General features: G+C 53.3%; 1 protein-coding gene and 1 long non-coding RNA gene across 6 annotated transcripts in view; one reads left to right on the top strand and one right to left on the bottom strand.

The window, feature by feature from the left end:
- Positions 1–8,619: 8,619 nt before the first annotated feature.
- On the bottom strand, positions 8,620–17,654 carry LOC125147072 (uncharacterized). 2 transcript variants are annotated; one of them, XR_007144999.1, is made up of 3 exons: positions 16,108–17,654; positions 10,972–11,793; positions 8,620–9,138 (listed from the first exon to the last, which is right to left on the bottom strand). It is a non-coding gene; the product is annotated as an uncharacterized LOC125147072 (long non-coding RNA). The 2 variants fall into 2 exon arrangements; XR_007145000.1 differs by lacking the exons at positions 8,620–9,138; positions 16,108–17,654 and adding an exon at positions 10,805–10,874 and having other exon boundaries at positions 10,972–12,446.
- The window catches only part of BCL9L (BCL9 like), a 30,056-nt gene continuing 27,734 nt past the window's right edge, over positions 17,648–19,969 (top strand). For 2 of the 4 annotated variants that reach the window (XM_047824038.1, XM_047824036.1), the window contains exon 1: positions 17,648–19,881. The gene's annotated coding sequence lies outside the window, so the exon portion shown is untranslated. The remainder of the gene's footprint in view (positions 19,882–19,969) is intronic. The other 2 variants (XM_047824039.1, XM_047824040.1) reach the window with 1 other exon arrangement.

Below are 19,969 nucleotides of genomic sequence, written 5' to 3'. Positions count from 1 at the left end.
AGCAAGATATGACAGGTATAAAAACGCTTTAAAATAAAGGTGCAGAAGGAATATTGGCCATCACTGTCACAGTCGGTGGGAGCAGACTGGGGGAGTCCTGGGGACTTGGATCGAGAAGTAATATGCAGGGCTTACCAAATGTTGGTCTGATGGGAAACGGCAGGGCCTCAATCCTTGAGATCGGAGGAAAAGGCTGGAAGGGAAGGAAAATCTGTGTGTCATTCAGGGTTGAAAGAGACCTGGATGCTCCTTTATTTTTTGTAATGCTCCCTACGATACAACCACTTACCCCAAATCTTCTTCCAGCTTTGTGACCATGTTACCTACCTGTTGCAGTTTCCTCCTCTGCAGAAAGGGCCTAAAATCTGTCTCACTGAACTAATATGACCATCACTCAAGCTAATTTATTTAAGAGTGCCTAGCATGATATCTGGTTCAATAAATATTAATTTAAGCAATGCACCTTATCTTCTCTTTTAACCCTGACTGCAGATGAAGTCTAGAGGCTCAGAGGCAATAAATGAGTTTCCTGAGGTCACAGAGCTAGTAGGGAATGAGGTGGGATAGAATTTGATCAGTAGAGCCGCTCAGAATTTGATCAGTAGAGCATGCGACTCTGGATCTCAGAGTCATGAGTTCAAGCCCCACGTTGGGTATGGAACCTACTTAAAATTAAGTAATTAAAAGGAAGAAATAGGAATTTGTTTTCCCAATTCTGGCATCGATGCAGGGGGAAATGGTTGGGCAGGAAAGGTAGTGTGAACGGGAAGGTGACGGAGATGTGAGCCAGCTGTTCCTTGTATGCTAAGCATGCCACCGGGGTCCCAGGCACACAGGAACTGCCTGCTCACTCGTGTATTCATTCAGTAAACATCTGTCAAACAACCGCTCAGTGGTAGTTGCCATGATAGGCGAGACACAGAGAGGACGAGAAGCCATTCCTGCTCTCAAGTTGCTGAGTTTTGGAGAATGAACTGGAGGTAGCCTGGCTAAAGTAAGTGGAAGAAGATGGGGCGCCTGGGTGGCTCAGTCGGTGAAGCATCCAACTCTTGGTTTTGGCTCAGGTCATGATCTCACAGTTCATGGGTTTGAGCCCCACGTCAGGCTCCGTGCTGATAGCACAGAGCCTGCTTGGGATTCTCTCTCTTCTCTCTCTCTCTCTCTCTCTGCCTCTCCCCACTTGAGCTGTCTATGTCAAAAATAAATAATAAACTTAAAAAAAAAAACACTTTTAATAAAAAAAAGAGAAATCAGTGGAAGAGGATATTCCAAAAAGGGAACAGCGTATGAAAGGGCTCAGAGAAGTGAATTATCCTGGCACTTTCTGGGAACCGTGAACAAATACACCTTGGCTAGAAAGAGGTCTCCAAAGATGAGTGGGACAATACCCCTCGCCAGCAGCTGGGTCACCGGTGGCATTGGATCCTATACTAAGGAGCTTGGTTTTTACCCTAAAGGAAACAGAGAGCCTCTGAGGAGTTCTAATTGTGGAAAGAGCATTTTGGAAACAGTGTGGGAAGGGATTGGCAGGAGGTAATGGATTGGCAAATTGTAGCAGGGTTAGTCTGTGCGACCAGTAGAATTCAGCAGGGGCAATGGTCACTTCTGAGGCTAGATCATAAAAGGACTTGCACCTTCCTCTTGCTCTCTCTTGGACCGTTCACTCTGGAAGGCATAGGAGCACCCCTACGGGGAGGTCCCTATGGCAAAGGATTGAGGCCTCCTGCCAACATCCAGCCTGGAACCGAAGCCTCTAGACAAGAGCCATGAGAATAAGCAAGCTTGGAAACAGATCCTCTAGCCCCAGTCAAGCCTTCGGATGACTGTGGTCCAGGTCAACATCTTCACTGCACCTTCGTAAGATACTCAGCCAGAACTGCCCAGCTAAGTCTTTCCTGATTCCTGACTCTCAGAATAATATTTGTTCTCACAGGCTGCTAAGTTCGGGGGTACGTTGTTATGTAGTAATAGACAACTAATACAAAGGGGAGGACTGAGAAATGTCCACTGGGCTTGGCATCTTGAAGGACACACATCCTTCGGAGCAGCTTCCTGTAGGTGAGGAAGACAGAAGCCAGACTGCAAGAGTCTAGAGATGACCGGGAGGGGAGAAGCAGAGGTAAAACAAAGGAAGACAAGGAGACAAGGAAGGAGAGGGGAGTTTGGGGTCAGAAAAAGCTCACCTGCTGTGTTTTTAAAGGTAAAGGGGCACCTGGGTGGCTCAGTGGGTAAGCCTCCAACTTCGATTCAGGTCATGATCTTGTGGTTTGTGGGGTCAAGCCCCACATGGGGCACTGTCCTGATGGTGCAGAGCCTGCTGGGGATCCTCTGTCTCCCTTTCTCTCTGCCCCTCCCCTGCTCGTTCTCTCTCTTTCTCTCTCTCAAAAATAAATAGGCATCAAGAAGAAAAAAAAAAGGTAAAGACGTAGGAGAGAGAGGGGTGTGACTGGAGGAGGGAGAAAATGGGGTTCAGATCAGAGGTGGAGTCATTAGCCTCTGGCCATGGGAGTGACACTCTCAAAGCAGAGAGAAACTAATGGGGCAAAAAGGGAGAGAAATGCGATACTTTTGTGGAGAGAGGGTGGGGGGAGAACCACAGGAGGAGTCAAGAAGCAGGGGCGCCTGGGTGGCGCAGTCGGTTAAGCGTCCGACTTCAGCCAGGTCACGATCTCGCGGTCCGGGAGTTCGAGCCCCGCGTCGGGCTCTGGGCTGACGGCTCGGAGCCTGGAGCCTGCTTCCGATTCTGTGTCTCCCTCTCTCTCTGCCCCTCCCCCGTTCATGCTCTGTCTCTCTCTGTCCCAAAAATAAATAAACGTTGAAAAAAAATTTTTTTAAATAAAAAAGAAGCAAATTAAGGGAGCTTGTCCTGATGGCTCCACTTTCTCTGGGAAGTAGGAAACTCAGTGGGGAGAAGGGCTTGGGCCTGAGGAGGGGTGAGAGTTTGAGTAGCTATTTGTGGGAAGAGGAGGACACAGCTACCAGGGGCCTTGAGGAAGGCTGTTTGGTGGCTGTGGCCCAGCTGAGCTTGGGGACCACTGGTCTTCAGGGGCACTGGCTGCATTAGTCAGGGTTCTCTGGAGAAACAGAGCCGACAGGATGTGTATATATAGAGAGAGGTTTATTTTAAGGAATTGGCTCATGTGATCGTGGAGGCTTGGCAAATCCACAGTCTAAAGGGGGAGGCAGGCAGGCTGGAGACCCAGGAAAGAGTTGCAGTTGGAGTCCAAAGGTGATCTACCAACAGAAATCCTTCTTTGTGGGGCAGGCGAGAGGGGAAGTCAGTCTTTGTTTGTTCAGGGCCTTCAACTGATTGGATGAGGCCCACCACACCACGGGATAATCTGCCTTCCCTCAAAATTCACTGATTTGAATGTTAATCTTGCCCCAAAAAACATCTTCACAGAGCCATCCAGAATAACGTTTCACAAAATATCTGAGCACCGTGGCCCCGTCAAGTTGACACATAAAACTAACCATCACACTAACTTTGACATTATGGGAGTTTTTCAAATTACACAACAGCTTGAGTGCAGAAATGATACAACTGTCAGGTTGTCCAGACTCAAGGCACGGAAAGTTGAGGGTATTGGCGAGCCTGAAGGGTTGGAGAACAAGATGGGGCTAGTTACGGAAAGGAGTGACTGGATGTGCCAGGAAGTGGGGCGCTGAGGGGTGAGGTCAAGGTCGAATGAAGCATGGGCGTGTGGACGGGGACAGGAGGGAGAGTGGCGGCCATCCAGGTGGCTGCTGGGGAGAGAAAGTCGAGGCCCTCACTGCAGCTGGATGGATCACAACATTGTGAGGTCGGACAGGGGCTGTGGACCCCTGGGGCCAGGCAGGTAACCAAATCAGTGAAACTGAACAGCATACATCTTTGAGGCCAACTTTGCCACCGGGTGCCCCAGATGGTGTCCTCTGGGACAGGGTGTCGGAAGGGGAGTGGTGTTTTGCTAGTGAGCAAGGAGGAAGCATATTTGAGGCTGAAGGGATAGAGGCTGCAGGGTTGTCAAAGCAGAGGGGTTCCCTGTAGCCAGTGGGGCAGAGCCTGGCAAGGAGGGACGGCAGTGGAAGGGGAGGGAGGGGAGGCGCAGATCTAAAGAAGCAGATCTTCTGGGCAACCGCCCTGCAAAGGCCTGGCCCACCATGTTTTTCAGACTGTCAGGAGCCCCTGACAGGGTTTAAGCGGGGAAGTGGCAAAATTCAGTATTGTAGGAAAGGTGGAGGCTTGACTGCGGGGTAATTAAGCCTCTCCTTAGGCCTGAAGGAGAGCTAATCGACCCAAGAAATAATAGTGGCCCGAATGAATATGCATTAATTTATTCAATAAATGTTTCTTACATGCCTTTGTACCAGACACTGTGCTAAGTACCGGGCATTCAGAGGTGAGTACGATTGCTCTCCCGGAAAATTATGGTATAATGGGAGATACTGAAGAGTCCACTATTTCACTGCAGCAGGATTTCAGTAGAAAAAGTAACGCTAACGGCTATTATTTATCGAGTGTTTACCACATGTCAGGCACTGCACTAAGTCCTTCCTATATTTTCTTGCTTAATCCTCAGAGCAAACTCTGTGGGTGGCTACTGTTATTCTCCTCATTGTATTAATGAGGAAACTAAGGTCAGAGCCACTAAATGACTTGCCCGAGAGGCTCCTCACTGAAAGGGTAACTTACATGGGCTTGGGCAGTCCTGGAGGGCTTCCTGGAGGAAGTAGTAAATAAGTGAAGATCTGAAAGTTGAGTAGGCATTAGCAGGGCGAAGGTGGAGGGAGGAAGGAGAGGGGAGATTGTTCTAGGCTGAAAGAGCTGCAAATGCTCATTAAGCGACTGGAGGTTTAAAGTGGAATTTGATGGAGGGCACCTGGGTGGCTCAGTCAGTTAAGTGTCTGACTCTTGATCTCAGCTCAGGTCTTGATCTCAGGGTCGTGAGTTCAAACCCCACGCTGAGCACCACGCTGGGCATGAAGCCTACTTAAAAAAAAAAAAAAAAAGAGGGGCGCCTGGGTGACTCAGTCAGTTAAGCGTCCGACTTCAGCTCAGGTCACAATCTCACGGTCCGTGAGTTCTCCATGAGTTCGAGCCCTGCGTCGGGCTCTGTGCTGACAGCTCAGAGCCCGGAGCCTGCTTCAGATTCTGTGTCTCCCTCTCTCTGACCCTCCCCCGCTCGTGCTCTTTCTCTGTCTCAAAAATAAAAATAAACATTAAAAAAAAAAATTAAAAAAAAAAAAAAAAAAGAGTAGAATTTGGGGAAGTCACTGGAGAAGCAGCCAGGACCAGATGAAGAGCTTTGTAAGCCCGTTTAAAGAATTTTAATTTTTATCCTAAGGACACAAAGAAGCCCTTGAAGGATTAAAACTGGAGAGTGTCATGATCAAATTTGTATCTTATAAACATGATTTTCGTCGTACTGTAGAGATTGTGTTGGATGAGTGGTTGGGAGATATTTTAGATGTCTCTTGACACACTGTTGAGATACAATTCTGGGCAAGAAATGACCGAAGAGAAAATTCTAAGGTGATGGTTTGGCTGGGAGGGCTATGGGGTGGGGTGGGGAGCAGGGTGAAGGATGCCTCCCAGGCTGTGGCTTGGGCAGCTGGGTGGATGGCGGCACCCTCACCAGCTGGGGTGCAGGTGGTGGTGGGAGGAGGTTTTTCTGGGAGGGGCTGGAGATCTGCGATTCCCGGTCTGGAGCTCAGGAAGGCTGTGGGCCCTGGTGTGACAGCTGCAGCCTGGGGGAGGAGCGCGGCCCAGCGAGAGGACAAGAGCAAGGACAGAGCCTGGGGAACACCAGGGTCTAGGGTCAAAGGCAAAGAGGAGCCTGCCAAAGAGACTGAGAAGCTTCCCTAGAAGAAAAAAGAAAAGAGCCAGGAGGGAGTGGTGTCCCAGGTCCCCAAAGAAGAATGCTTCCAGGACCCATGGCCCACAGCAAACTGGTTCATAGGGCCCCAGGGAGATTCGAAGCGGGCTCCTTGGCTTTGGCAAGTAGAAGTCATGGAGATTGCTTCAGTCTGGGAGTGAGGGTGTGTGGATGAGGACAACGGGGCTGGACAAGAGGGTGCTGAAGGACTGGCTGTCTGGGTGGAGCTGGGTCTGGGGTTCAGGGAAGGGCTTGGCCTCGGGAGGGCAGGTGTGAAAGAGGAGGGTGGGGGGGGGGGGGACTCCCTTCCACCCCCTCCCCCGTTTTTTTACCTTAGGCCGGGTCCCCTTCTAGTCGTCTGTAGAAACCTAACACGGGCAGGGGAAGGAGGTCAGGAGGGCTTCCCGGGATATTGGTGGAGTGTGAAGGGGTGAGCCGGTCTGGGTCAGTCTTCCCTGGGTCACGTCTGCAGAGGAAGGGGGTTCTATCCCCTCATCCCCCTCTACAGGGGTGAGGGGCAGAGACCTGGGAACTCAAACCCAGCGAACCGGTGGGGGGGGGGGGGCGGGCAACAGAATTGTGACCTTTAGCCCCTCTTGGGGTCGAGCTAATTTCTGCCCCACCCCCCCACCCCCAGCAACTTCCGGGTTAGGCTGTGGCTCCAGCCAATCCCCAGAGAGAACAGGGAGGTGTTTCAAGGTGGCCCCCAGAAGGAAAAGCAAGGCGTGTGGGAAGGGGTCAGAATCCTCTGGAACCCCACTCCACCCTCTGGCAGGGAGGGGTAGTCTTGGCACGGCTACCCAGGGTCACAGCCCTGAACTCTGCCTTCTCCCATCTCCTCAGGCCCTGTTTGATATGCACATCAGATCCGGTGCCCTTTACAAAACTGTTATTTGTACAGCCGCCCGAGGGAGGGGGAGGGAGACCGCCCCCCCCCCCCCCCCCCCCCCCCGCCGCCACCACATAGCCACTTCCACTTGCAGGGACCTGCAATCAAACACCAGCCCCCAGTCACACTCACTCACCAGCTCAGACGCTGCAAGCCTGAGTGCTCCCCACTGGGCCTTGCTGGAAGTTTCTCCCCAGCTCTGCCGGAAACGCCTGCCTCAGAGCTTCCCCCAGCCCCACAGTCCTCTCCCCCTCAGCCCTTCCTCCCCACTCCCTTAGCCCTGAGCTCTGAGCTCCCCTGCGCCTCCCACTTAGCCTGGAGGCCGCGCTGGCTGTGGCACATTTGCCTCAAGTGTCCCCAATTCTCTGTCTCTAGGAATGGAGCTCGAGCCTTGAACGGGGCCTCCCCCCCCCAGCACCTCCCATCCTGGCCTGAGGGGGCGGAAAGCAGGCCGCGAAGGGTAGGCAGGGGGCTCGGAGGCCAGAAAATGGCTTTGGAGCAGATGGGCCAGCTAGGCGGCGGCCACTTTCCAGCTTGGGGCCTTGGTCTGGGTTTCCTGTCTGCCAGTGGGGGTGGCGCACCTAGCCCACGGGGCTGCGGTGAGGCCCCGGATGAAACACGGCGCGAGGTGCCCAACACCGTGCGGGGCACACAGTAGGTTCTTAACACAAGTCCCCTCCCCCAGCTTCACTTGGGGGCTGCGAGGAGGGAGACGTGGGGAGGACAGAAAGTAGGGTGGGTGGAGCAGGTTGTCCCAGAGCCAGTGAGGCACGCTGAAGTGGGGGGTGGGTGGGGGGGTGGGGGGTACAGATCTGTGCCAGCCCAGGCTGGAGAGGAGGGGAGAAAGTGCCAGAACCCCGGGCCCCTCCCATGCTTGTGTCCCCACGGTCCTCCCTGGGCTGGCCTCTGGGAGGCCTCTCAGGAAGGTGGTCCTCACGCTGCGGGAGGGCTGCTGGGGCCGGCCAGCGGGGGTGGGGGGCACTGCCTCTGGGTCTTGAGCGATCCCCTCCCCGTTCCCCCAACTCGTAATCCGATTGATATTCCTACTCCCTCCTCTGGACCCGTCACCATGGCAACAGTTTTCTCAGTTGCACTTCATCAGTTTCTCGGCAAATCTTTTTTTTCTGCCCCCTCCTTCGGTCTCTCTTTTTCTCCTCCATCAGCCCGCATTTCTACCTCCTCATGGTGCCCACCTTGCCCTGCCTGTCCCAGCTTCTGTGTTTCTCACTCGCTCTCCATTTGTCCCCACCCGCTTCCGTCCAAATCTCTCTCTGCAGGTCCCCTCCCGTCTCTCCCTTTTCCAGCCCATGATTGTAGCAACAAGCTAGAGTCCGTTGGCCAGATAAGAACTCCTGGCGTTCTGATATCAGGGCCGAGAAGCAGAGAGGCCTGGAGGGACAGGGTTCGGGTCCCAGCGGGCCCTGGACTGAGGCCCATGATGCAAAGGTGAATGTAAGGTCGAGTTTTTCCGGTTCAGCTCTGACAGGTGGTGGGGGGGGGAGGGAAATCAGCGTAGCTCTGGGGTGTCCTGCAGGCTATTGTTGTCGGTTCGATTCCCACCTTCCCACCTCACCTTCAGAGACCCGACCCAATGGCTACAGCTACCAGGGTGCTTCCGAAACACCTAACCTTCCCTCTGCCTTCTTCTGCACGCAGTTCCCCTTAAATCTCTCCACCCGCTCGTTGGTCATACCCCCTGGGATGTCCTACTATCCTGCCAACTTCCACCACTCTAAACACGAACCCTTCTATTTTTTTTTTTTTTTTAATTTTTAATGTTTATTTTTGAAAGACAGACGGAGCATGAGCCGGGGAGGGGCAGAGACAGAGGGAGACGCAGAATCCGAAGCGGGCTCCAGGCTCCCAGCCGTCAGCACAGAGCCCGAAGCGGGGCTCGAACTCACGGACCGTGAGTTCATGACCGGAGCCAAAGTAGGACACTTGGAGCCACCCAGACGCCCCTGAACCCTTCTTCCCTAATCCATTTCCTCTCTTTGTGCTCCCGTGTCTCCTCTGTGTCATTCTCCACACACGTAGCCAGAATCCAAGGTGAATCGCTTCTCCTTTTGAAATGGCACCCACAGCCACTTCCAGCGCTCCGCCATTTCGTATATATTGCCCTAGACCAAGCACCCAGTCAATCTGGGCCTCACCAGAGGCTCATTTTACACTTGGATTTTTAACTTGGGCCTATCATAAATTTGCCACCCCTACCCGCCTCCCCCCCCCCAACACCGCCGCCGAAACTAAGCCTGTTCTCAACGCGACTTTCTTCTCTCCTCCTTCCTTCTCCCGCTTTTTCTTCTTAGTTTATTGAGAGCCTTTATGTATGAGGCTTTTCATATATATCATCTCACTTCATCTCCACAGTCGAGGAGGCGTTGTCCCATTCTACAAGAGAAGAAACTGATGTTCTGAGTGGTTAGAGTAATTTGCTCAAAGTTCTACAGCGAGAAAGCGACCGAGCTGAGATTCAGCTTCAGATGCACAGAGTTCCAAAGTTGGTGTTTTGTTTTATTTTTTGCTACGTCAACCTGTTTCCATAAGACTCTTGTGCTCAAAAACCTTCTGAATCTATTTTCTTATTCTTTCTTTACCTGTTGGAGGCTCATTACCATCTGACTCCATCCCACCTACAAAACCATGTATCGTCGTCTCAGTGTGACACAGACCGGTATCAACCAGGAGGACAACTGTGTCATTTAGAGTTTTGTCTTCATCTCTGTCCCGTTAAATATTTTTATCATTATCTGATATGAAAACGTAGTAGCACATTTCACACATATAGCCCTGGAAGGATAGTAAACACCTTGAAGGACAAGATAAGGATCCCCCAATCGTCTCCATGCGTAGAATGTCAGGCCAACTTAACAAGATGAAATGATCAAAGGTCCGTGTAAGACCTCAGCATTGTACAATGGTGAGGCTTAGAAGCAGTTCACGTGAAAAAAAAAAAAAGAAAAAAGAAAAGAAAAAAGAAAAAGCAGTTCGGGTGAAACAGAATCACAGAAATGAGGGGTTTAGTAAGTTCAGTCTGAGTCATCAGCATGATATGGTTGCCAAAGTAAATTCAATTTTAGGTCGTATTAATAGAGATATGGTATTTGGAATAAAGGAGAGGATTGACAGCCTTGCTTGACTCTAAGTTGGCCAGGTGTTATCATGGGAGTGAGGGTTTATTGAACTGGGAATATTTAGGTTGGGTAGGAGGAGAAGAGTCAGGAGTCATTGAAGCTCAAATAAGTGAAGGGTTATCATGAGGAGGAAGAACGAGTCTTAGAGTCTTACGTTTTGTGACCCGAGGAGGTAGCGCGTGCGGACTAATAAGTAAAGACCACTGGGAGAGAGTTCAGCTCAAAGGAAGGAAAAACAAATGCTCATTCATAGGGCTGCCTGGCTGCCTCAGTCAGTAGAGCACATGACTCTTGATCTCAGGGTTGTAAGTTCAAGCCCCATGTTGGGCCTAGACTTACTTTAAATACATGAAATAACTTTAATTAAAACCAAAAGCCAGGGTCACCTCGGTGGCTCAGTCGGTTAAGTGAATGTCTGACTCATCATTTCAGCTCAGGTCATGATCTCATGGTTCAGGAGATCAAGCCCCACATGGGGCTCTGTGCTGACAGCATGAAGGCTGCTTGGGATTCTCTCTTTCTCCCTGCCCCTCCCCCATTGGTGCACAAGCTCTCTCTCTCTCTCTCTCTCTCTCTCTCTCTCTCTCAAAATAAAGAAATAAACTAAAAAAAAAAAACCCCACAAATGTTCATAAATGGAACTGGCTTCCTTGGGAGACAGTAAGTTTCCCACGGCTGGAGGTGTTCAAGAAGACGGTGACTGATCCATTGCTTGCCAGGGCTGTTAGCTGAGCATCAGAAAGAACCTGAACTAGGTAGTTGTTCTTTGGTGAGGCCCCTTCCCACCAAGATCTGTGATTCCATTGCTTTTCTTCTTTCCGTCCCCTTACTAAGCCCTTGCCCTCCCCTGGACCTGAGGTCAATCTCCTCTTTCTCCACAGGTCTCCCCGAGGATGCCGCGCTGATCACATCAGGTCCACATCTTTTAATTATTTAGCAACGTTTATTGTGTTTTAACTGTCTCCACCTCATAAGCTCCTTGAGGGCAGGTGCCTGTTAGAGGATCAAAACTTATCCATCATTGACTGTTCCCAGCCTCCCTCTGCCTCCCCTCTCCCTGCCCCCACCCCAAGATAATTTTATCCCTCACCTGTTGTTGGCCATCTTGTCTAGGCCCACTCAGTTCCAGGGCTTTTGTGATACAGAGAACTGGAAGAATAGCCGGGGAGAAACAGGAGGCAGGAACCAAGCAGCTTCCTTGTGTGTTAGAATCTGGGTAATGGGTGAAAGAAACGGAAAATAATGAAGCCTGACAGGCTAAGCCAGTCCATACGCTAAGGAGAAGAGATCGAGCAAAGAGAGGCAGCAAAGCTCTGTTGACTCCAGAGGACAGAGAGAGTCAGAGAGACAGGTAGCTGCTGCAAGGTGCAGCAGAAAACGCGGAAGGGAATTTGAGCAAGCGGCGTTGTAGGTCATGAACTGGAGCAGCCCGAAGAGATACAAGCGAAAATTGGGATTCCTTGTGGAAATTATTTTTGGTTGTGGGAAATTAGTTGGCGGGATCGCAGAATAGATTCAGGTTTCGTTTCCTGCAACTTCCGCGGGGTCCGGCACAGTGCGAGGGTGTGGGCACCCCGTGAGGCGGTACCCTAGTCCCAGCAGACGGGGTCCCGAGGCTGCGGGATTCTGCGAAACAGACTGGATCGTGAAGCTTCTTCCCTTACCTCAGAGTTACGTCTTGTAAAAACATTTCCTCATCTGGGACTTCAAGTTCCAAGTACCCTAGCAATTAGAAGGGGTTATGGGTCTTGACAGATGGGGAAAATAAGGCCCCCGGAAGTCCATCACAGAGCAGTTTCTGGAAGTCACAGAGCAGGCTTTAGGCCCTGCTGGGACTGAGGATATGCCTCGTTCAGGGGGTTGTCCACAATCCGGGGGTGCCATTTTTCCCTTGGGCCAGAGAGTTCCGTGCCTGTAAAGAGACTCACGATGAGACAGAAAAGGGGGGCTGGGGGTGCCTGGGGCATCTGGGCACCCCTCCCTGTGTTCAGAGCTCTGCACCAGGCTCTGGGGGATGTCCAGATAAGAAGGCCAAGCCTGCCTTCCCAGATCTCGTGGCCTCCCAGGGAAATGAGCCAGACACAGGAAGAAGTCCAATGGAAAGTTGGAAGCAAATGCTACAGTGGTGTGGTGGAAAGGGTCTGGACTGGGAATCAGGAGGCCTGGGCATCGCTTCTAGCCGTTGCTCACCAGCCACGTGGTGTGGGGCAAGTCCTTTCACCACTCTGGGCCTCAGTTTCCTTTCTTGCGAACATTCTATCTCTTAAAAACAAAAGCTCTGGAGTGCTACACTTGAGAGCAAATTAATGCGGCAACTAAATGTATCCTATGTGTGCTCCCTGCCCCCACGCTCGCTCCTCCCAGCACCGTCTTAGAAAGGCTCTTGCCTTCAGTTGATGGCAGAAATTAAATGTTCCCAGCACTCAGAATTGCCAGGCGATGGGGCTCCTGGGTGGCTCAGTCGTTTAAGTGGCCAGCTCTTGTTTTCGGCTCAGGTCATGATCCCACAGGTTTGTGAGTTCGAGCCCCATGTCGGACTCTGCTGATAGCGTGGAGCGTGCTTGGGATTCTCTCTCCTCGCTCTCTCAAAAATAAAATAAATAGGGTGTGTCTGGGTGGCTCAGTCAATTAAATGTCCGATTTCAGCTCAGGTCACAGTCTTGCAGTTTGTGAGTTCGACAGCTCAGAGCCTGGAGCCTGCTAGGGATTCTTTGTCTCCCTCCCTCTCTGCTCCTCCCCCATCACGGTCTGTCTCTCAAAAATGAATAAACGTTGTTATAAAAAAAATTAAAATAAACATTGAAGGAAAAAAAAAAAACCTGCTAGTCAACGTGTACGGTGAGGGGTTGGAGATGGCTTTCTCTGGGCCCCTGCTTGTGGTAGCCTCTCCAGGGCTTCTGAATGCTGCTATCCCTCCCCAAGCCCACCAGAGTTAAGTGAGTATTTCTCTCTTAACTAACCAAGCCTTCTATTTAATTGCTATCTTCTTGATAAAGAGCCTGAAGATAAACTCCAACCCTCTTGATTTCCATTTGAAAAAACTAAGGCCCAGAGACTGGGTGTGACTAGGCCAAGGTCACATACTCTAGATTCTCAGGTTAGTCCTCTTTCTTTTGGGACTTGGAAAATTTATTAGAAATGGGTTGTTTGGGGGAGAGCTGGCTGGCTCGGTCGGTAGAGCGTGCGACTCTTGATCTTGGGGTTGTGGGCTCTTAAAAGATAAAATCTCAAAGAAAGTCAGAAAAATAAAAAATAAAATCTTAAAAAAAATTTTTTTTAAATGTTTTATTTTATTTTTGAGACAGAGAGAGACAGAGCATAAGTGGGGGAGGGTTAGAGAGAGAGGGAGACACAGAATCCGAAGCAGGCTCCAGGCTCTGAGCTGTCTATCTCTATCAGCACAGAGCCCGACGCGGGGCTCGAACTCACAGACGGTGAGATCGTGACCTGAGCCCAAGTCGGAAGCTCAACTGACTGAGCCACCCAGGCGCCCAAAAAAAAAAAAAAAAAAAAAAAAAAAAATCTTAAAAAAGAAATGGGTTGTTTGGGAGTGCAGCCTTAGAGATCCCCCCCCCCCCCCATAACATCTGGTGAGGTCCCTTGTTGGAATCCTGTTCTATCTTTAGGCCTCCAGTGAGATGTACTGTTCACATGGGCGGAACCACACCTTAGGCTAGAGTAAGTCTCAGCTCAGATGTTGCTCCCAAGCCGGAAACTTTCCAGACTCCCAAGTCCAGGATAGGTGTCTCTCCGAGATGCTCCCCAAGGCTTCGTGACAATGAACTGAGATCACTTGTTCACTTATCCATCCATCCCCACCTAGACTGCAGGCTCTGAGGGTGACACATCTGTCTTGTTCCCCAACATATACTCATCATCTCATCCAGTGCCCAGTGCATAGTAGGTCCTCAAAAATGGTTTTTGAATGAATAAGTCCATGGGTTGGTCAGAGAAGGATTCCAGGAGGAAAAGGGAAATGTTGAGTCAGTCAGGGTCCCTGTGTGCATGAAGTGCCCATAGAAAAAGGAATTCTTGGGGCGCCCAGGTGGCTCAGTCGGCCTGACTCTTCATTTCGGCTCAGGTCACGAGTTGGGCTCCGGCAGTGAGCTCGGAGCCTGCTTGGGATTCTCTCTTTCTCTCTCTGCCCCTCCTGCCCCTTACATGCATGCACTTTCTGTCTCTCTCTCTCTCCAAAACAAATAAATAAACATGAAAAAGAAAGAGAAAGAAAGAAAGAAAGAAAGAAAGAAAGAAAGAAAGAAAGAAAGAAAGTCTTAGAGGATAATGGGAAATGGGGAGAGGGAGGGAAGTGAGCCAATTGAAAGGAACAGCAAAAAAGAAGGAAGGAAGCCCTCAAGAACAAGGCCTTCAATAACCTGGAAGGGCTTGGGGTGGAGGGGAGGAAGGGTCTCAAGCCCTGAGGGGGATAAGGGGAAGCGGTTGTGAGCACCTAGAATCCCTCAAGAGGGATTCTTTTATGAGGAGAAACCCAGAGGGCCACTTGGCTGGAGGGGAGGGAAGCTGAGGTGTGCCAGGGTAGCTGGTAGGAGCTCGGAAGCCTGACTACAGGTTTGAATATGATGCTGGGGTCCAGAGGGAATGGGAGTTCTGGGAAGGCTGGGGGCACAAGAAGAAAAAGAAGGTGAGGAGCAGCGCCCCACGATTGACCTCCTCTATTAGGTTGAGACAGAGCCTATGTCTTCACTCCCCCCTCCCTCTTCCAGGTCCCTGGGCACCTGAGACCCGCGAGTGGAGTCCCCGAGGGCAAAGATCTGGAAGTGGCTGAGGCAGCCCGCTGAGTGAGGGGGACATGGCAGGGCCTGTGGGAGTTCCCTGCTTCCACGAGCTCTCCCAGAGGATTCTGTTTCCCTCCGGAAGTGTTCTTCGCGCAGGAGGAGTCCTCTAACTGTCTGCAAAGTCTTTCCACCCATCCCCACCGGCGCGGCGCGCGGCTTCCGCCTGCAACTGCTAGGCCAGATCTAGCCACCAGGGGGCAAAAAAGCGGCCCCTAGGTCGGTGTCCCTCCACGTCCCCACCCACACACACCTGAGGGCCAAGATGGGCGGTGCCTCACCTGGCTCTCACACGGAGTCGGCTAGCTCCGTTAACCCCTTCCTGCCTGGCCTGGTTTACTTTGCTCGGGCAGAGTCATTCAGAGCCGAACTGGAAGGCAAATCTGATGGCGCAGGGGGTGTTGCCCGAGAAAGGGGCTAGGGTGGAGGTGAAGTCAGGGTTTCCAGTTACTCAGGCCCCTGTTCCAGCCGGGGCTGGCGGAGGCTACCATTCCCTGCCTCAGTTGGGCAGCTACCTCCGCAGAAAGGTGAAGGAGCCCCCTGGAGGCAAAAGAGGCACGGGTTGTGGTCACCCGCGCTGGGCCTCACAGAGGATACAGAGAATGCTGGGGCAGCCACAGAACCCAGACTTCCGGGTTCTCACGAGCCTTCTGTCGGCCGGGGACCTTTGTAACGACTGGTGGGTCGGGTAGTGGGGGGAGGGCAGCCGAAGAGTGGAGGGAGAGACACAGAGGACTGGGGTGGCGGGAGTGTAGACGGTTAAGATTTGGCAGCAGAATGGGCCAGATTACGCAGCTCTCGGGTGCCGGGTTTTGTGTATCTCTCCTCGAGTACCAGGCAACCTTCCAGGGCTCTGACCAGCCCAGATCCCGAGACTGCGTTCCGGGCCACAAGGTGTTAAACAGTGGTGGGAGTGGGGTCCGGAGTCTCCTCCCTCCTCCCTCCCTCCCAGCGTCACCACCTCCGAGTCCACCAGGCTGGCACTCAAGGAGTTAAGTCTGCCCGCAATCTGCAAGACTGGAGCCGGGGAGGGGGAGGAGGGGGGGCGAGGAGAGGGGGAGTGGAGGAGAAGGGGGAAACAGACTGCAGGGAGACAGCGCCAGGAACCCCCTCCCCAGGGACCTGGCCCCTGGGCCCCCAGCCCCAAAAGAGGCCCTGCCCTCCCCGGGGTCGTGCTCTCTTCCCCCGCCCTGCCTCCGCCCTCCAGCTTTGTGTCCCCAGGAGGGTGGGCTGCAGGATTTCCAGCCAAGCCTTGGCTGCCTGCTCAGTTTTTCCAAACCCTCCAGTCGGGGAAGGCGGGAGCCCTGTCAGGATAAGAGTCCCTCCCCCACTGCCCCTGCCGGCCCCCTCACCCAGGCTCCTTTTTCCTGCCCCCGCACCTTTCCCAAACTTCTTTCCCTTTCCACCCTGGCCCCTGCGCCCCCTATCCCCACCTCTTTTGGCTCCCAAGTTCCAAGTTCAGGTTCGAGGGGCCAGGTGGGTCCCACAATCCCGGCGAGGCGCTGGTAAAGCCAAACTCTGCAGGCCGACACTGAGACCTGCTGGGCGCCCGCCCGACTCCCAGCCTGGCGCCCGCCCCATCCCAAGACGTGGCCCCAGGTCCACCGGGGAAGGTGGCCCAGGGGTCTCCCGCCCGGAGGTGGAGGTGGTGCTGGGGGAGCCGGCAGAGCTGGGCAGCGGGCTCTGGTGCGGCTGGTGCCAGACCTTGGGGCACGCTTCGAGGAGGGGGCAAAGTGTTCCGAGCGCTGGCACGGTTCTGTCCAGCAGGTCTATTATATAATAATCACCATCTATCAGGAAGCCAGGCAGCTGGAGTGAGTGGGGAAGCCAGGATGCCCGGATCTGCTCTTCCTCCAGGCCCAGGAAGGTGTCTCCACCAAGATAGGGGTGTGGGCGCAGCCCAGAAGTAAAATGATGTAGGGGTCTAGGGGCAAGCGAGGGGCCCTGGGCAGTCCGCAGGCGGCCCGAGAACCCCGCCCCAGAACTCTGATTGACAGTGCTCTGAGCCAATGATTGAAGCCACTGTAGGGCTCAAAGTTAACCCTTTCTTGGGTCGTCAGTTCCTTTAGGGGATAGAGTGCCTTCCCAAGAACTGTTCTTCAGTCCTGAATTCCTCCCATCGGTATGAGGTTGGTGAGGAGTCTCAGCTGGAACCGACTTTCGTCCTAATCACTTCACGAGGTAATCTCAGATAATATGCAGCCCTAGAGCCGCCCTCCTCACTCCCCCTCCGCCTCCAGCCCCAAAGTAAATTGTATTCCATGATACGGTTGTGTGTGTACATTCTGTGGTTGCAGAGACAGGCCCGCATGGCACTGTCGCACCCACACTGCTCCATGAGCAGGCACCTTCACTCACCTCTACCCGTGCTGGCACTTCCACCGACACTCGCTGACACACCTGTGACACTCCTCCTCGTGACACGGTGACACACAGATACACGGAAACACCTGGTGATTCCCCGAGTTCGCCAGTAGAGGGAGCCGCTCGATTCCGGCAGTGGGCCGCCGGCCCCTCTCCTCTCCTCGCTCGCTCCAGGGTTCCACCCAGAACTCGTGGCTGCTCGGAGCTCAGCTCCGCATCCCGACCTGGAACCTACGCTGGGGCAATGAGTCACAGCCCCACCCAGGGGAGCGCTCTACATGGCTGCTCCACAGGACATGCCGAATACGCTTGAACTTACTGTGTACCACATTTAACAGACCTCTTACAACACAGTTCTCACTCCTGCGAACAGTTTTCTGGACCTCCTGTGAACCGGGCATTGTGCCAAACGGATCATAACAAGCCCATGTGGTTTGTCATGTATGTAAGGGGAGACTGATCCACACAAATGGGGTGGGCCCTTCCTTCTAACCAGCACGCTGTTTGAGAAATGGCCCTTTTGCCTTGGTGGCTCACGTATATCCACAGGACCCTGGAGAGAGGAGAGGAAATTAGCCTACTGCCTAGGCTCTAGGATCTTTCAAACCTGAGCCCAGTTTCTCTGGGCTTCAGTCTTCTTTTCCTTTAAGTGGGAATACCTACCTCATGAGGTTGTGATGATTCAACTCCTGACCCAGCTTGGTGTTTGGCACAGCAGTTAGTAGGCACTTGGGGAAGTTTTGTTGATTGGATCAAAACATGATCTAGAGATAATGTGCATGAAAATGATTTGTAAACCGATGTGAGGCTCACACAGGGGTTATCTGTTTTTGAGGGTTTGTCCCTCATCTCCACCTGTGCCTCCTCAGACCTTGCCCAGGCCCCAGCTGCTGGCACTATCAACCCACCAAATAAGTGTTTACGAAAGCCCTGCTATGAGCCCAGCATTTGAGTGCTGTGGGGAATGTAGAGGCATAGAAAGCATGGTCTGGGCCCTCAATCTTTTGGGGCAACCAAACATATATACAGGAGAAACAAAACGTTAAGTAAGCACTCGGTTGAGTGGCATAGATGTAAGGAGAGGTAGTCAGGAGAGAGGGCGGTCTGTAAGGACTAGAGCTATCTGGGGACCATCTATTCGAAGGGGAAGAGAGAGGGCAGTGGAACTGAATATCAGGAGCAAACAGGTTTGCTGGTCTTCTTTCTGAAGCAGCCCCTGCTTGTTACTTGTTGGTATTAATTTTAGGTGGGAGCAGTGGGATACAGGGAAAGTGTCCTGGGATAAGGAGACCTGAATTCCACTTCTGGGCTTCTCACGTTCTAGCCGTATAAACCTGAGGAGGTCCTTAACAAATGCAAGTCTCAGTTTCCTCACCGATATAATGGGGCCATAACATCTTTCTCACGGGCTTGTGGTGAACACCGAAATCACATTGGTGAAATGCTTTTTAAAAGGGCTTTACAATTTCTTTTTCATTGCATCTATCCTCCTATAGGGTCTTGTGTGTGTGTGTGTGTGTGTGTGTGTGTGCACATGCACCCACGCGTGGAGCACTTTGAGATTAGGAGAGAGTTCTTTTGCGAAGACAAAGATTTTGCTTCCACAAACATTTTCTTAGCATTCACTTTGGGCTGAGGACTGAGATGAAAAAACTCAGTCTATGTCCTCAAGGACCTCATGATCTACTAGGAAAGAAAGATGAATAAAGAGATGCTCAGTGCATAATGAATGTGGGTGGGTACAGTGAAAAGGGGACCCAGTATTTGTGTGTGTGTGCGTGTGTGTGTGTGTGTGTGTGTGTGTGTGTTGGGGGTTGCGGGAAGTCCAGGCAACTCCCACTCCTTCCAATCAGTGTAGATTGGAGGGTAGGTTTGTCAAATCTCTCTGTTGCCTGGGATGTTGTTGGGGCTTCTCGTGCCCAGTCCTCAGGAATGGGGAGGAGAGAAGGGTAGAAACCCCCTCCCCGCCCCCGGGCCAACCTGCCTCCCGCTAGCCAGCCGGCCGGGCGCCTTACCGAGTCAGACCACTGGGAGGCTGGGGGAGCCGGGTTGGGCGAGGAGGCGAGCGAGATGGGGGAGCTCTTATTTTGACAGGGGCCTCTCCGGGCTCTGGTATGAAGGCAGAAGGAGGCAGCCAGAGAGCCCCGATGCTTATTCAGGCTGGGGAGAGGAGCCGAGTGGAGGGGCGAGCGAGGCTCCGGCAGCGCAGGGGAGCCCGGGGAGGCGGCGGCGCGCGGCGGAGCCAGTGGCCGGACATGCCCCGGACCCGGGGCCGCTGCACCACCGCCGCCGCCCGGAGCCAGCCGGACGGACGCCCGCACGCCTGGGTCCCCCGGCGCCGCGCCGCCCGGGGGCTGCGACCCGGACCCTCGGCGTCCGACCAACAATAAGCGCCCAGACAGCCCCCTCCCCGCCCCGCGCCCGCCGTCCCCGCGGGCCTCGGGGAAAGTGAAAGGAGGAGGCGAAGGAAGGGAGGAAGGAAGCAAGGAAGGAAGGAAGGAAGGGAGGAGGAGCAGGAGCCGGAGCCCTGAGGTTCGGGGCCGAGACCCCAGCCCCGAGCCCCGGGCCGGGCGGGTGTGCACGCTCTCCCGCCGGTGTCCGGCGCCCAAGACCATGCTCGGCGGTTGGGAGGCAGGAACCCAGGCGCCCAGAGACCCCCGGATACCCTCTCCCGGCCCGGGCTGGTATTGAGATCAAGGCATCCAGCATCAAAAGATCACCGCCTGCCCGCCCCCCTCCGCACCTCCAACTGGCAACCCGGAGCACCCCAATCCAGTCACCGACCCTGACCTGGTCATGGTGTCCAGCTCCGGCCTGGCGTGAGGACCCCCGACCGGCGCGAGGTGAGGGGTGGGCTGGGGCCGAGGGCGAAAGTCATGCCAGGCAGGCAGAGGCGCGAGGAGGGAGATCCAGTTCGAACTGGGAAGGGGG

The sequence above is a fragment of the Prionailurus viverrinus genome, chromosome D1 (genome assembly GCF_022837055.1).
Source record: "Prionailurus viverrinus isolate Anna chromosome D1, UM_Priviv_1.0, whole genome shotgun sequence".
NCBI classification, from domain to species: Eukaryota; Metazoa; Chordata; class Mammalia; order Carnivora; family Felidae; genus Prionailurus; species Prionailurus viverrinus.
The sequence above is the reverse complement of the archived record's forward strand: the minus strand, read 5'-3'. Positions and strand labels throughout refer to the sequence as shown.